Genomic DNA, 15,753 nt, shown 5'->3' with positions numbered 1-15,753 from the left:
TCAGTGTTCCGATATTGAAGAAGCATTCTTACCCTGTAAAGTAGGCTGTTTATCTGGAATATGATCCAAGTCAAGACTGGAGGCAAGACCACCAAATGTGTCGATTAGTTCCATAAGGGCTTTCTGTCCTTGAAAGGAAAGAAGGAGTCTCGTGTCTTGTGTGTTATCTTCTGGAAGCTTCCTCTTCAGATTTTCATCAGATTTCTTCTGTAGTACACCGGTGAGAGTAATGAGCTCCTCCTGTCTTGTGGATTGAAGGGTTCTCTGGGTGTAGTCTATCGTTGATACTATTGAAGTATGGACGTCATGTAAAGTGTCCAGCTTCTCTTTAACCATTTCATTTGGGGCCTGAAGACTCGCATGAATGTCCTTCATGAGTTGTCTCTGCCGGTGAAGGAACCGTACAGCAACACTTTTGAAGACTGTAGTGGCATCTTGTTCCAGCTTTCTCTGTTTATTTCCCAGTTCGTTTTGGTGACTGTTGACAGTTTTCATTCTGACTGTGACATCTTTCAGTTTAAGTCGTTGCTTCTGCAGCTGCTCCTGCAGCTGACCCTTTGCTTCCACATAGGCATGATTCAAGTCTTCATTCTCGTGACCCTTGTGGGCTCCATGTACACACACAAGGCACATTGCCTGCTTACATGTGTGGTCATACAGCTGCGACTTGTTTTCAGGATGGTCTCTGCAGTTAGGTTCTTTCATCCACTGCTTCATGGGGATATTCTCCGCCTGGTTGATCTCAATCACGCTGTGGTTTTGATTCGGTTTCAGTGGTTCGTGTATTTTATGACAGTCGGAACAGAGCAGGCTAGCACATTCGTGACAGTACATCACAGCCTTTGCATCATGATCTCCTTCGATGTAGTTACATTTCTTCTCTCCATCAACGTTAGCGGTATAGGCAGCTTCGTTGCGTCTGACATGATCCACTGCTGTCTGCTCCATGTTGAACTCACAGCCACAGGAGGGACACTGTATGCAATTCTGCTTGGCTTGGGTGTCTTGGTGATCAATGCATAGCTTGCATGCAGAATGAAGGCATGGAAGAAGGCAAAGCTGACTCCCATCACAGCAGGACTTAGTTGTAAACTGACACATTCGCTCAGTCGATTCTGAGGAAAAACAAATGACACGATCAGTTCAATGCTTAAAGGAACTGATTCATCAGACATATTTAATCAGGCTTTTACTTACCGTGTGATTGTATTTTTGTTCATAAGTTACATATATAAGATGGAGTGTCACTTTGTTTAATGCACCTGCTTGATGGACTTCCTCTCTAACATGTACCCTGTCTGGGGACTGTGACCTGGGAACCCCCAATAAAGCATCATATGCCTCCTGTTCCTCTTGTAGTCTCTGAAACGACAGTTATCACTGCATCACAGACATGTATCTTGTAATCAAGATATTACGTGTTAATTTATTTCCATTTAGTTTAGAAGTTGTGCAAAATAACACTTTAAACATATAAGTTGATCCCATTCTCACCTTCTCAAATGTTTCACATTTTGCTCGAATCTGCAGCAATTCATCATTTGCCTTTGACAATTTTGTTTTTACTGAAACAAGAAAAATGCATGGATATAACAGTTTTATGTGTCAACATTCCGGACACTGCATAGCATTTGTCCATTGAAACTATGGAATTAGTATATTTCAGAAATGATACAATGTAGTTGTTTATCATAGACAGGCCGTTGGAAACCAGGATGTTCCATTACCACCGTGAACACTGGCAAAATATGAACACTCAATGCCATTTAGCAAGTGATCAAATGTTTTATTTGGTATAACTCTTTCTTAGTTAAGTACAGATTATCATATTTTTTTAAGTTGAGTCCTATCCGGCAGTGACAGTGTGGGTTCGAATCCTGGATGGGACTCAACCTAAAAGAGTATGAGAATCTGTACTTTTCTAAGAATGTGTTACCCCAAATATATAACATTTGTTACATTTGACCACTTTCTAAATGTCATTGTGTGTTCATTGATTTCAGCCATGGGAGCCGTGCGAATTTACGCTTGTCGGAGGGGTGCAAAAAGTACGTGATCTAGGCTACCAGTTGTCGGACCATTTCTTCGAAGCCTCGACAGCTGAGTGGGTATGATCGCGGACTTTGTGTGATGGCGATTAGGTGCCTCACTCTGGCAGTATGGGTTCGAATCCCGAATGGGACTCAACCTAAACAAGTACGAGAGTCTGTACTTTACTCCAAAAGTGTTATCCCAAATATAACATTTGTTACTGGCAAAATAGGCAAAATCAAAATTGTGGATAGAAGCGATATTTAACTATATATTATTAATGTCACATTACGAGCTTCAACTTCCTCATTCTTCTTTTCTATCTGTGTTGTGAGATCCCCTCTTTCTTGTATCAGTTGTTCTTCAAGTTCGGCATGGTCTGTGTCTTTTTGTTTAACTTGTTCCTCAAGTCTTTCCATTGCCTAAAAACAAACGCGAATGACCGTTTAAGAAGTAAATATCGACTGCTTATACATGTAGCAGTTTATGTCATTTTTTACATGTAAAACTCCTTTTTGATCTAAACTTCAACGTTGGTGTAAATGCACTTTTAATAATCACTACCATTGTTAAAATCATATACATCTAAATATATATCTCTTCTCAAAACAAGGTAGTTCTTAACATAATAAATAGACGAGCTTGTGCTGTCTCTCCACAACGTACAGAGTGCATGTCAGCTATTTGCCCATCTTTTTCAGCAAGTTGTTTTTTGTGGTAAGCTTCCAGCTTTTCCTTGTTGACATAGACGAGATCTGAATTACCTGAAAATATAATATTGCGAAAACTAGATTTAAAAGACTGTTAACACATATCTTCTGAAAAGAATACAATTTAAAGTTGATATTGTTTGGAATAATTCCTTGCCTGTCGACTTTTGCTATTCATGTTATAAGAATACTTATCCTGGCACAATATATTTCCATTTGATCATATAAAATAAAAGCCAAAGCATGCAAGTTCTGCATTGGAACACACGTTGCCGTTGGTTACCAAGCAGAGTCCTTGATACTCAACTGTATTCTCATCAGCATGTGGTTTGGTAATTAGGCCTGGAACAGAGACTTCTTGTGACAATGTAAGGATACTAACCAAATAACCAAATTAATGTCGCATACATATTGACACAACATTTTGCAACGCTTGAAACCTAGTTCTGCAGCTTGTCGTTTTGCTAACAATCTCTGGAACACGTGTGGATAAGAATATGCTGCCCCCTGTCACATCCTCAACTCTAACATGTAAATCGATGCTTCATGGTCGAGCAGCGCGGCTTATAATACGTGAGTCCCATAGAATCGGAGACCAACAATCCCTCTGAATAGTTATTGTGACACAATGTGATACAAAGAATATCTGGAAAACAATGGCGTTTGATGACAAAATCCCACATTAGGTCCATATGAGGCTTCTGGTCATTGTCAAACATAAGTTAAGTTCATGCATGCATTGCAGAGTTGCCTTTCCCAGGGTGGTTCCCAGGGACCCGTTCCACAAAGCGATCTTAGCGCTACGACTGTCGTAAGTCAGTGTTAAAGAATGGGAGTTACGATCAACTTAGCGCTAACATCACTTTGTGGAACGGGGCCCAGGATTCCTGTGATCTTTCTAGTTCTGGAACCATAGTCTCCTAAACCAATATGACACAATTGAAAGACGTTGGCACTAGTTTTAGTCAACGTCAGCAGTACTCTAAGTGGTAGTGTTGGTGTCGAAAAAATGAAGGTGGCATTGTATTGCAGCGTATGGCCAGTGGATCATGATCCCAGATGAGTGAATCTGAGATAAGAGAGTCGAACATTGGAAGCTGGTTGTCGTATCTTGGAGTGCCCAAATCAGTGTTGGGCGTGTCCAGCTGTTAACCAATCCAAACAAAACCTCGGATGAAGTTGTCATTATGTTGGCGTGGACTGGTGTCGCCTTGAAATCACGTCTGCGACGACATTTGTAATGCCCGAGAGGTGTCCAAACCTGGCCTCTAGTGAAACGCCGTTCAGCAACGTGATCACATGATCACAAGCGCATGTTGTTGGTAGGACAGAAGGCCTCCATGTTGTCATGAGTCGTTTATGGCAGAACACAATTGTGAGTTTTTGTTTCCTTACCTTTATATTGTCTTTATGTACAAATGAAACATTTGATTAAAGTATTCATTATCATGCAATTTGTAATTAGAATATTTGTATACTTTGAATGGTTCAGGTTTGTGTTGAAAACTTATATATCAAGGTATATATTTGATAACGGTAACGATAACGCTGCAACGTTGTGAAAACGAAAATGTGAATAAAGTTTTGGTGAGAGTATCATACTGTGTTTCTTGCCGCAACAGGTTTTCTGATAGCCATTCGCAGTAGAGCTCATTTCAAGGATGGTGTTACATTTCCTTATCGTTGGATCACCCTCCGAAAGGTGTGGACTGCACAATAATTCTCTGAGCGCCGGTTCCCATGCAGACACTTGGACAAGGGTAGAAAGGTACATCACCAGCCCCAGGACGAAGAGAGGCGCATTTGGGGACTGTTCTGGTGACGATGAAATACCAGACGCTGATGCACTCATCGTAGCCATTGAATGTGAAGGCGCCATCAAGGTGGGATGCATCAGCAAGATGCTGGATGACAAGGCGTTGTAAATCAGCGAATAGATACTTGGCTTAGGACGATTGCCAGTGGATCGCCAGTGGATCGCCAGTGGATCGCCAGTCACAGACAAAGCACTGATCCCCAGTAGATCCCCAGCTCCAATCACCAGCCAAGCAACACAGTCCCAAGGAGGATGCATCCCATGTAGGCGACGCCGGGGATACTTGTAGAGAGGCCATTAGGCGTGACAGATGACGATCTAAGACGAGGAGAAACGCTGGTGGAAGACAGTTCTGGTGACATTGACATCCACTTTCTACAGTCTGGACAATCAACGTGAAGATTACTTCCGCAGTTGCCAAGGTAACACGAAAATCAAATGGTTGTGCAAATAGGAGGCAACACACTTCGTCACTAATACTTGCACTATCAACCATGCTGGAAAACATTATATATATATATATATATATATATATATATATATATATATATATATATATATATATATATGTATGTATGTATGTATGTATGTATGTATGTATGTATGTATGTATGTATATATATATATATATATATATATATATATATATATATATATATATATATATATATATAACCTATATAAACATCACACGATGATAGAAGTTAACAATGTATGGACAAAAAATGTTTCGCATGAAAAATGTTTTGTCACGACCAGGTGAACAAAAATACGCAAATGCATGCTGCAAAATGAAAGTTGTCCATATACTTTATTGGAATAGCTTTCTTGAAAGATATCTGTGACGTTTCATTCAGGTAGAATGTGAGTGAGTGAGTAAGTGAGTATGGTTTTACGCCGCTTTTAGCAATAATCTAGCAATATCACGGCGGGGGACATCAGAAATGGGCTTCACACAATGTACCCATGTCGGGCATCGAACCCGGGTCTTCGGCGTGACGAGCGAACGCTTTACCCACTAGGCTACCCGACCGCCCCGGTAAAAATGTATAATAAACCCAAAGTCAAAGGATATAATTCCCAACAGAAACCACCCCTGTATCACTTGTGTGATGAGAAGGGACGTAATGAATAACCCATTACAGAATAAGCAATGGTAACGAGGGCTCTGGATGTACACGGAGGCACGTTTTAGATTAGGCGATATGATCGAAGTGAAGAACAAAATTGAAATATGTTGTGCCAGGATAAGAAATATTATTTGGTATATTTATCTTTGGAAAAACGACTAAAAACATTTACTTGTCAGTGTATCAAGACCTACACCATATTATATAATTTGTCTATTTTTCTTAGTCCACGTGAATGGGAGTGTAGCTAAGCTTACTTCAGTTAGTCAAGACTATGGGCGGAAACATTCAGCATATATTTCTCCACAGATCAATCTTGGATAATTCATTGTTAATAAGTCTACATTATCAATGTCTGATGCACATTGTAAAATACATGTGTATTATGTGAAAAAAATATTTTCTAACTTCAGCTGATGAGCTGCAATTTCACAGCCTATGGTGCTTAGAACCAACCTTTACTAAAACGCCAACATTTTTGTAGATTTAGATTAGTAATATTATATTCAATATTAATCCATAGGCGTGTGAAAGGTTGAAATACCTTCTTCAGTTGAGGTCTTATCAAGTTTCTCCTTGATAAATGGTTGTGTGGAATCGAGGACAGCACAGAGTGTCCTGTAGCCTTCAACCCCTTTTTTCTTCAAAATCTCAAGGAACAGTTCACATTGTCTCTCTGGTGCAGCTAGTCTACACTTGTCATAGTCTCCCTGTGTGAAGACACGGTTCTGGTACAAGGCATCCAGCACAGGGTCGACCTGAAGGTTCTCCTTTAGATATACGTGATTCCTTTGCAGGATAGCACTATGGGGAATATCCATCCTGAGATGTAATGCGTGCGTGATGGTATCTGTAAAATGAAAACAATACCAGGTATGATGGTTGTTTCACGTGGTGACCCTTATTGAGTTTAAGTCAATATGTAAATAGCTACGCGATAAACTGCAATAAGAAATGAATAACGAAGCGTGGTTCATTTCACGATAAAACATTTTTATATCATGAAGTCATTGCTGAAGATTCGAACATGCGCTCCCAACTTGATGACGTCATATATTGGACGACGTTCTGAAAGGGAAATGTCGTGTGGGCTGTTCCCCATAGATGTATCTGGAGTATGCAGATAAACGCAGTGGCCGAACGGTCGCATTCAAAAGCGGGGGAGATATGACAATCGGTATGAGGAGAAAATGTACGAATAGTCGACGTTAGGATTGTGAGAATATGCGGAAATACCAAACTTGACAAACCTGTTCTCAAAATGGACTTCTCCGACATTTCCGAGGTCGCTTTCTATTCTTATTATAAATAAGGTAAATGGTTTTAAATGTACATTTTAATAACATCCTTAAAAAGGCTGTACATAATTTTCATATATCATATACAAAATATACGACTCGTGGTCGTTGTATACCGTACAATAAAACACTGCAGGAAGAATAACCACTCTGCGCCCCTCGTGTCTTTAATTTTTTTTAAAATGTCGGTTATGTGTCTGCATTAAAACTTCAAAGGGCATGTGGCCTGCTGCAATAGGCTTGGAAATGGGTTTCCAGAGGATATGTAAAGCAACAATCATCGTATGTACTAAATACAGTTTTAAGACAGGGTCATAGTTTGAAAGAGGTCATCACAAACAACCAGTATTAAAGATGTTAGAAGATGATGTGTACAACCTTCCAGAGACTAAACACCAGAAAACAGATTACAAATTATTGGTGTAATTGAAATAAAACAATGTAAATGTTTAGCAATGATATATACAATTAAATTGGGCGCCACACATTGAGTGAAGTATTTGATAAATATAAGCTTCTCCGTACTTCAAAGACTCAAATTAGAGAGTAAGTGAGTGAGTGAGTTTGATTTTACGCCGTTTTTAGCAATATTCCAGCAATATCACGGCGGTGGACACCAGAAATGGGCTTCACACATTGTACCCATGTCGGGAATCGAACCCGGATCTTCGGTGTGATCAGCGAACACTTTAACCACTAGGCTACCCGACCGCCCCCTGAAGGAGTAAGTAAAACATTGCCTTGCTGTGTAATAATGAAAATACTTCGTACAACAAATTTGTTACCGCCCAAACCTACGCTTAACCATCTTGAAACATGAAATCATTTCCACCTACAGCTTTCTTTATGTGCCTTATCTACCCGAACACTTAACACTGAACTTAATTTACATCTTAAACAGTTGTTTCTTATTGTCTATGAACACATTCAAGGCTTCAAACTCAAATGTCTACAAAATGGGTCGTATGAATATTATATTTGCTGTGAATCCAAATATATCAGGCGTAAAATACACATGGAATATGACACAGGAGATTGACATCTATCGACAGTCAGAAATGGCCTCCGCCATGATCAACAGTGAAACAAAATATGAACGTCAGTGAAGGTAGAGACTCAACGCACGAAGCTCTACGGCATAAACATACAATGTTGTAAATGTTAGTTATATCTCACCCGACTTACAACACAATGTTATCAGTAGGCCAGTATCACGTGACCAAGCTAGAGTTTGTGCTATGTCCCTACATTCATGACATGCAGTGACAGGAATGGCGTCTGATGACATACTTAATATCGGAAGCTTTAAAATGTGTTTGTGGAATGAAATTAAGTCCATGATGTCACACAATACAAGTGTTTATCAAACTACTACAATCACGTATGTATGTGTCAAATAAATAAGAAGTCGTAATAGAAAACAACTTGATCACAAATCAGACACAATGAAAGAACCAATCAAGACGGATCTTCGTGTTCTCTATAATGCTACTTAAAGGGGGACATTCAATGTGATTAAAATCTCGCCTTTTACCATATTTGTGTGCAATGTTCTTGTTTATCCATTTAGCACTTAATGTGTGACGCACGATGACAATATCTCAGATGTTTCACACGGTATTACAACATCTAAACCTTGACAGAAAATGGATAGAATAGTCACCGATTAGACGTTACCCACAGATATATCTGATACACCCGAAGACGGCAGAAGGTGCACGTGGGCATTTTCAACAACTCTGTATCTGGAACATGTCGATAGTGTTCAGTTGTACAAATTACGCAACGCGCCGACCTTAATGTCTGCTGATAGTCGCGTGTGGCCATGCAGTGAACGAAACATGTAATCTGTATGAGAATATGTAAGGTAGCGTCGCCAACGTCATACTCGGCCTCAAGGTATGGATTTGTTAGAAAGTGTGAAGCCCGACTATGACACTATAATGACCCACTACAATACAATAACATAGAGTTCATACAACAGCCATACACAGAGAGGACTCTCTGAGATCATTTGTTAACACGGGCTGAAAATGAAATATATTTACGCAAGCGAGGCCTATCTAATAAAAGCTCTTCGTTTGCTATAGTTTCACTTTGATTCTTGTCAGCCTAAGCCAAATGTCTTACCCCAGAAGACGGCAAAAGGGACTTGTGGCTGAGGTCTTCAACACATCTCTATTCAGCTAGAATATAACTGTCCACTACCTGTTCAAGGGAACGAGGGCCACGCCTCACTGTACACAATCTTAATGCATGTCACGTGGTAACAAACAAAGCCACCCTGTGTGATAAAGATGTCGTCTCATGTGCTTGTGTACCGGTGACGTGATTTGCAAGTTACAATTGAATAAGAAATGTAGTAGGTCAAAGTTGTCGCTATGTTGAGTGGTACATTACTGTGTCGCACTGACATTGACAGACTAGGATTTCCTTAGCAAGTGATGTTTCTAACATGCATGTTCTATCCAGAAACTTAAGGTACCACAACTGATACAATTAACTTATCCATAGCCTCAGAGAATAGACTGAGTGGATTTGGTGTATTGCTGTTTTGAACTGTGTTTTCAGTTATATCACGGTGTATCAGCTTAATATGTGAAGAAAGCCTGCATTGATGCAGGTCTTAGATGCTACAAATTGAAACCCAGGAGTAGGGCTATGTGCTGACAAGTCACGAATCATGATCGGAGCGATTCTGGGATTCGAACCTACCACCACGAGAATTGTTCAAATGCAATTGAGAAAAAGTGTTTCATGTTTCGTGGCATAAGAGATCGCAACCACGAGAGCTTGTGTTCTGCATGATATAATTATCTTTATCTTAATATTATATAACTCTCTGATAAAACATACAGTGTGTGGCTTATGGCTACATAGTGAAACTCGTTCGTGTACAGACACTGTCATTCCTGAAAATCCACATTTCAGTAGATTGCTGCCAATGCGTAAATGTCTATGAAATGAAATATTTCTGTACCAAAGATTCGTTAATCTTGACATTTAAGATTTAGTGGGGAATGCTACCGTCCAAATAAGTCGTTGCACTGCCCCCCCCCCCCCCCCCCCCCCCCCCCCAGCTCATTGTTAGTGCATAATAACACTCCAGACATGTTGAGGTAACAGGATTGGGTGAAATGAAATGCAATAAACACACGCCACATCACGTGAGTGGTATACATATCGGAGCGTTGTAACCTGAGAAAACCAAAAATAAATGAAGGGAGCACACCTTCTGGTCAATAGCAGACATACCAGCTCACAAACAATTGACTTGTTTGTGTAGGTTTTGTCGAATCCAGTTGCTCGCCTAGCAAGTGAAGTAGTCCGAGTTATGATCACAAGAATGATGTCCTTCAAGCCATTCAAATTACCAGAACAGAGATTGTTTATACGTGTATTAAGTCAACATCGACATGATACACTTAATCTACATGTGCATGTTTAATATCTTCGAGGGTTGAAATAAAAGTTCGCAGGCTCAAATATAAGAAATTGAGTAAAAGTGAAATATTTTATTTACGACATAAACACGTGTCAGTTGAAATAAACCTAATCAAGCGAGTCCTACCTGATCTAAGTTCGTCGTTTGTTATACTTTCACTCAATTAAAGTCACCCTCAGTCACATTCCTAATAATACATCCAGTAGATGACAGGCAATGCTGAGATACAACCTCTCTATGAAGCCAGGATAACATATCTGTTCTGGTGATAAGGGACACACCTCACAGTACAAGGTCTAAATATTTGTCAAGTGATAACAAACAAATAAAACGGCAAAACCCTGTCCATATCCAATACAAAACAAATTTCAATAAAGCAGAGTCGATTGTACGATTCTGACTATATGATGAGTATATGTTTATTAATCACTATCGAATAGTGATGATGCTAGGTGTTAGCGAAAAGGTGAGCAAATCCTGCCCCACTTGTGGCATCTGTCACAAACACATGCAAAGGCAAGCGAATTGTTAGCCTGAAAAAACAAGGAATATATGGTACAAGTCAAAATAGGTAATTGCATCGGACATCATTTTAAGCCACTCTTTACGGGGAAATCTGAAGTTTCAGGAACCCGCGGCGTGAATATCAGGTAACAATTGAGGTAGGGCAGGACAATTTTGTCCACCAGCCCAAACTTGCCCATACAGAAGGGATCGAGCTACAAGAACAAACTTTATATCAGTGGAAATCTCCCGAAGAGATGAATTCATCCGATGTTTGTCCCAATATGCATTCACGGAAATTTGCCCACAAATAGGCTTAGAAATTGTATTACTGCAGGAAATGCTGGCATATTCACATGTTTTCCACAAACAGCACTTTATTTGTAATATGTACTTCAGCAGAAATATCACCCTGAAGTCATTTTATTTAAACAATCTGCTTTTGTGTTGAAACGTTAGACTCTTTGGTAAATCAGTACATTTAGAGAAAATCCTATACACTTACAGATGAGGGAATGATATAAAGATTGCCAACAAATCATTTCATACAATAAAAATTCTTGAAAGGCCCGATGAGCAACAAACGAAAAACAATTAATTGTCCTCACATTACCTGTTTTGATATATATATATTCGCTTGTCATAATTCATTTGTAATCCAGATCAAGTAAACCATTTTGTAGACATCGCATAGCAAATAATGACGATGAAAACCTGCGGGTTTCTTCTCGAAATAGAATAAACTTTGCTTGCTTGTTTGTTAAGGCCACAGCCTGGAAATAATCGTGTCTGGAGCCGACAATCCAGTGATTGGTGATATGTAAGGATCCACACAGTCGGGATAGGATGACAACCGTCAACAGGTTACCATCTCTTACAACAAGCAACAGTTCTAACCCGGAATATCCACGTGCTGACTGAATAGGTGAGGTGAGGTGAAATTGGGTATAACGTCGCGTCCAAGATTATTGCACTTATAAAGCGACGTGCATGCACGTGTGTATGTGGCTGCTTGTACTAGTACGGACTGATGCCAATTTATAGTGCTAGCCCACTGAGATACCATGCCGCAGTTTAACATGAATACCCCACTCAGACACAGTATACTGACTCCGAGCCGACCAGTCCTGGTTTTAGGCCCTTAATGTCGAGCGCCAGACAGGGTAATAACAAATACCATCTTTTAACGTCTTTTGGTATGACGCAGCCGGGGATCGAACCCCGGACCTTCCGCTCTCCGGGCGGACGCTCTACCACTAGACCACGGAGGCGGTCCTGACTTAATAGAGAGTGCCATAGATCAGTTTCATATATATTTGACTAAAACGAGATGCCTTGCAATTAATGAAAATTCGTAAAGAGTTTAGACGTCAAATTAAACATCAAGACGAATTTTATAACTGTTTATGATCTACAACAAGACTCAAATTATACTGATTCCTGTCAAGCGGAAACATTTCTCTGGATATAAATTAAATGTATTACTCAGTTTTATCAAAAAAGAAAGAGAACGAGTGTGGTTGTTTGTATTTACTATGAACATTATATCACTACATTTTCATAAATGATTTACTTCTTCATATTGATTTATTTAATCATGTAGATCTGTGATTACCACAGCAATAAATCAAGCATGACTTAACACTTGAAAATAGGGCTACCCGGACCCGTGGCTAGTCACGTGATATACTGTTGAATGAGAAAAATGATCACTACTATAACTCCATGGTTACCTACAAGTCGTTAAAAATGTTCGGATATCTTTCTGACTATAGCCACATTCCTCCTGACTTTTATACGTTTTGAGTAATGATACAGCTTCAGTCGACCCTAGTGTATGCATGACCAAATCGTTTTATAGGTGTATTTAAATACTTTTTACAAGGGGTACGGTAAAACAATCCTGATCGGACATTTTGTACCCAACTCTTGAGACCTACAGTGGGTGTCCGGGTAGGATCGGGTAAAAGGGGGTCGGGTACCCGGCTAGTACATTTGGACTCGTCCCAGCCCTACTTGAAAAACACAAATAATATCATCACAGATTATATTTTTCATGGCAAGGGGATAAATATTTTTGACGTGAGGCAAATCTCAGATATAATAGTGAAAATACAAGTATACACACACACAGTCGAGGAGGATTTTACATTTGTACAATGTGAAGTACAATGGAAAAGGAAACATATCATCGTGCAGATTGTTCATCGAACAAATATTAATCCCACAACGAGGACAACCTGTCAGAGGTGCATCGACTGATTGTGAAGGTTTTCACTTCCGCATTCCTTTAATGTGTCGACTGCTACTTCGTGTCACTCCGACCTGCATACCCTTAATACAACAATCACCTTGGAAACCACGCATAAAATAGATTAGAAAAGATGAGGATATTTCCGTCTCCGTGTTTGATAAATGACCCATTCATATGCCTTTCGGCGTGCAGAGTTGCGTCCCTTGGGCACGCCAGAAAACTATGATTGTGGGTTCGAATCCCGGTTCGCCCCGATTATGTTTCTAGGTTTGTCAGCACCATACCCGTGCTCTTGGGTTTCCCCGAAGTGGTAAACGTCAGAGACCTGCATCACTTCGGGCTTTCCTCCCACATTAAGCTGACACGCCGCAATATAACTGGAATACTGTTAAAAACGGCGTTAAACCCAACTCACTCACTCACTCACTCACTCACTTTAAGCCAAATGGTATCTGCTTCGCCGGATAATCGAGACTGGTTATTCTCTGGCGTTGACGTTTGATATGTACATGATAAAAGGGCGATCCCTGAAAATAAGAGGCTGGTCTGTGTGGTGTGTACAGGACACCTCCTGTCGCCTTAAAAACCAAGCGCACGTTGGTATTGTAGGGAGTGAGTGGGATAACAGCATGGGATAAGAGAGCACAAAGGGCTTCCCGTGTGCAACAGCACATGACGTTATCGACTCCCCGATAAAGAGGTGTACGGTTTGATGAGGGTCCTAATTTGATTTAAACATATTTTATTGCGGAAAATCAAATGGATTAGGCACAAGTGACACACTTACGAGGCCTTCTATATACATTTCGTTACATTGTGGTATGTGAATTCTGTGGTGCAGAATACATGTACAGTGCATAGGGATCTAATGCACCCCGATTTGCAATGCAGAGTAGCATCCTTTGGCCGTGTCATGGACCCGCTTGTCCACTATTTTCCCAGTGTTTGATCCTTCATCGATCTGCACCATGTTGTCCTCGTGGGTTTTCATCCAAGTAACCATGACTTGCATGATTTGTGATTTCATCCGACATTTGGGGCCCGTTATCGCATGCATCACAGTTGCGACCTTTAAATGTTGCAGAAACCAACGGTCATTGGTTCAAATCCCACATTCGCCCTGATTATGTTTCCAGGTTTGTCAGCACCATATCCTTGATCCTTGGGTTGCAGTTCCGGTTTTCCAGGGAACTGCAATACTGGTCGAAGCGCCGTTAAACTAACTCACTCAACCGCTTATCTTAAATGGAGCTGACACGCCGCTTTAAGCAATATTCCAGCAATATCACGGCGGGGACACCAGAAATGGGCTTCACACATTGTACCCATATCGGGAATCGTACCCGCGTCTTCGGCGTGACGAGCGAACGCTTTAACCACCAGGCTACCCGATCGCACCCTCTTCGAATCTCACTTAGGAGTCCAGACAGAGAGTTAGGTTTCCGCTTCTGCAAGATTACACACCAGACATCAGTTTTATACTTTGTTTTGACGAATTGTAAAACATTACTATATTGTCTACTTAAGGACAAGGCGGCATGGGTGGCCCAGTCGTCTAAGGTGCCGCGAATCGCTGTGCAGAGTTGCGTCCCTTGGGCTCGCCAGAAACCTATGATTGTGGGTTCGAATCCCGGTTCGCCTCAATTATGTTTCTAGGTTTGTCAGAACCATACCCGTGCTCGTGGGTTTCACCGAAGTGGTAAACGTCTGAGACCTGCATTACTTCGGGCTTTCATCCCACATTGAGCTGATAAGCCGCGATATAACTGGAATACTGTTAAAAGCGGTGTTAAACCCATCTCACTCATTCACTCACTCAAGTCACAACAAGATTTTATGACATCAACAATGCCGCCCGAATGACAAAAACAATACACTGTTATCTTGTTACGTTATAAAACCCTAGGGCACATTTGATTTTTTATGAACCTCGATATGTTTGCCCTCGTAGGTAATAAATACATTTACGCATCTTTATACATTTTATTTACATCACTGGAATATCATGACATGATGAAATAATAACAGTAAATAAATACGTACATTTATCAACATACAGAACACTCGACCAGTCGACTTGGCACCACTGTGTGCTGAATACATGCGGGATGGTGGCATTGACCTAAGTTTAAAATGGCGCGGTATTCTAAGAGTGACATTTTGTTTTGTGCATTTCTGCAAACCTCATTGTTGGATGTAGACCAAGTGCTGCACTACAACAATTTTTAGAAACCCAACATTTTTAAGAACTCACATCAATGTGCATGGATAGCCAAGTTGTTTAAACCAATTCTGTTACCGAAAGTAGAGCTGCGTTCGGATTGTATGGGCACTGTAGGAATGTACGTTTGAAACTATTCGTGCAGATCAAATGAAAATACTATAAAAAAAACACTTCTATGGGGATTCAAAATTCTTCTCACAAACAGCAGGACACATTGTCATAAAGAAACAGACAATTCAGTGAACTTAACTACCAAGCGGTACACCAGGACCACCATGTAAACGGATATATTATATGTCCGCTTCAATCATTTTCATCACTTACATCAAAAGTGGAATATA

General features: G+C 40.4%; 1 pseudogene; it reads right to left on the bottom strand.

Moving 5' to 3' along the window:
* The window catches only part of LOC139447736 (centromere-associated protein E-like), a 75,120-nt pseudogene that overhangs the window by 44,073 nt on the left and 15,294 nt on the right, over nt 1-15,753 (bottom strand).

This window comes from Haliotis cracherodii, unplaced genomic scaffold (assembly GCF_022045235.1).
Source record: "Haliotis cracherodii isolate W230 unplaced genomic scaffold, xgHalCrac1.p SCAF_7, whole genome shotgun sequence".
Taxonomy (NCBI): domain Eukaryota; kingdom Metazoa; phylum Mollusca; class Gastropoda; order Lepetellida; family Haliotidae; genus Haliotis; species Haliotis cracherodii.
The sequence above is the reverse complement of the archived record's forward strand: the minus strand, read 5'-3'. Positions and strand labels throughout refer to the sequence as shown.